Source organism: Mandrillus leucophaeus, unplaced genomic scaffold (assembly GCF_000951045.1).
Source record: "Mandrillus leucophaeus isolate KB7577 unplaced genomic scaffold, Mleu.le_1.0 Scaffold806, whole genome shotgun sequence".
In the NCBI taxonomy this organism is placed as follows: domain Eukaryota; kingdom Metazoa; phylum Chordata; class Mammalia; order Primates; family Cercopithecidae; genus Mandrillus; species Mandrillus leucophaeus.
The window spans coordinates 636,829-639,404 of record NW_012108764.1 but is presented as its reverse complement, the minus strand read 5'-3'; positions in this window follow the sequence as shown (position 1 = coordinate 639,404).

The window sequence follows — 2,576 nt, the reverse complement described above, 5'->3', positions numbered from 1 at the left end:
TAAATTTGGTGGCTCAGTCCTAAGATGAATTTATTCAGTTGTGATTTTGCTTGAAATGTATAAAAAATAGTATAATACTAATGAAATTTAAGGAGGGAAGTGAAGACAGATGAAAATAAAGGTCAGTGCAATGATGGTAAGATCAATGTTTTGTAGATGAGGTGTAGGGGAAGCTGTAGAAGGCAGAGAATCATTAGATTTAGGTGCCAAGGATAGGAGACAGGGCACCTTTAGAGTGATTTCCTCCAAGATCTCATGGTGCAATGGTAGCACTTTCAACTCTAGAGTGATGGTACTTTCATAATAGGAGAAATAGTGTTTCATTGTAATAGGAGGCATGTAGTAAATATTTAATACATATTTTTGATTGGTATTTTAGAATACATCAAGTATGCATAACATGAATATTTAAGTACGAGGCTGAGGTGGGAGGATCATGAGGCCAGGAGCTTGAGACCAGTTTGGCCAACATAGTGAAACCTCATCTCTACTAAAAATAAAAAAATTAGCCAGGTGTGGTGGCACACACCTGTAGTCCCAGCTACTTGGGAGGCTGAGGCGGGAGAATCACTTGAACCCAGGAGTTTACAGTGAGCTGGGACCACTCCATTGCACTCCAGCCTGGGTGACAGAGTGAGACTCCATCTCAAAAAATAATAATAATAATAATAATAATAAGTACAGTAGTGTCTCTATTCATTTTACATTGTTATAAAGGAAGACGTGAGGCTGGATAAGTTATTTTTTTTTAAAAAAGAGGTTTATTTGACACATGGTTCTACAGCCTGTATAAGAAGCATGGTGTCAGCATCTTCATCTGGTAAGGACCTCAGGAAGTTTTCAATCATGGCAGAAGGTGAAAGGGGTACTGGCAAGTCACATGGTGAGAGAGGGAGGAAGAGAGAGGGGGAGGAAGGTGCTAGGCCCTTTTCAAATATTAAATCTCACCATAACCAACAGAGCAATAACCTGCTCTTTGTTGTGGGGATGGCACCAAGCCATTTGTGAGGGATTTGCTCCCATGATCCAAATACCTCCTACTAGGTCCCATCTTAAACACTGGGGACCAAATTTTAACATGAAATTTGGAAGGAACAAATACAAGTAGTTCCCCCTTATGTACAGTTTTACTTTCTGTGGTTTCAGTTAGTTTTCTATGGGCAATCATGTTTCAAAAATAGTAAATGGAAAATTATGGATGTAAGCATTTACATAAATTGTATTACAGTATTGTTATTGTTCTATTTTATTATTAGTTATTATTAAGCTCTTACTGTGACTAATTTATAAATCAAGCTTTATTATAGATGCGTATGTATATTAAAAAATAGCATACGAAGGGTTAGGTACGATCCATGGTTTCAGACATTCACTGGGGATTTTGGAACATATTCCCCATGGATAAACGGGGACTACTGTACAAACACTAGTTAAGTCCTGTGTTAAATGCACTATAATTAAAGTTCCACTAGAGGGATTTTAGTCAGAAAGAGGAGATGTCCTAAGAGATACACTAGGTTTAGGTAAGAGACCACTTGTCTGTATCCTCTGATTCTTGCTCTCTTGAGGCACGAAAGAGGAGTTATTAACATACAGGAAAGAAAAAGATTCAGAGGCAAGGAGGTGCAACTGTGTGGGCTCAGTTCCCAACGCCACCTGTGAATCCATTCTCTAAATTTCCATACTTCCACTTTTACAGTAGTCTACCCAAATAATATTAAGCGACATATCTAATCAACATATTTTTTTAATTCAAGCTTTAGTTTTCTCATATGTCATTGTCTTCTATATATGACAAATTTATTGTCTCAAAACTCAAACTCTCTCTGTCCTCATTTTTATTCTATCACCTCCTCAGAAAATAGACTGTAGGATAGAATGGCAAAGTCAGGATAATTTTTCACCCCTAACTTTTATTAAAGGAAGCTATCAATGTCAATCTTCCTTTCCATGTCTTTGCTTCAGTGATTCTTAACAAGGAAATTAATGTTGAAAATAGGAGGAAAGTGGGTCTTACATGACACATTTCGTATTAACTACTTCCTTTTAAAACCATAAAATAAATATTCTTAAAGTAGTAAATGTTAAGAAAGAGAATGTTTATTATGTACCTAATGTGAGTTTTTGCTAGTTTGTGCTTTTTAGAATATACATTTTTAAAACATAGAGAAAAGTCAACATAATGTAAGCTGCTTATAAGAGACCTTGAAGAAAAAAGTAATATTTGATAAAACATCTGTGATGTTGAATGAATTTGTCACCCTTTCCTCTAAAAGACAAAGTTGTTCCAAGCACTTCAGAATGTCCAAGTTTAGTCTCAAATGATCTATCCTGTGCAACACTGCAAGATTCAGTTTTTAAATCTGTGCTTCGGAGAACAGCAGCCCATCAATTAACTATTGTTGAATTTATTTTTAACATGAAGGTAATTTGACATTTTGAGATGTAAAATTTGGGGAATGTAAAGAGTAATTTCAATATAGACAGAATAAGTAACCGTATTTACACATATGTACATGCGCCATGTTTTCAAGAATTGTTTGCGGTGATAGTTACAATTGAATAAGATGACAAAT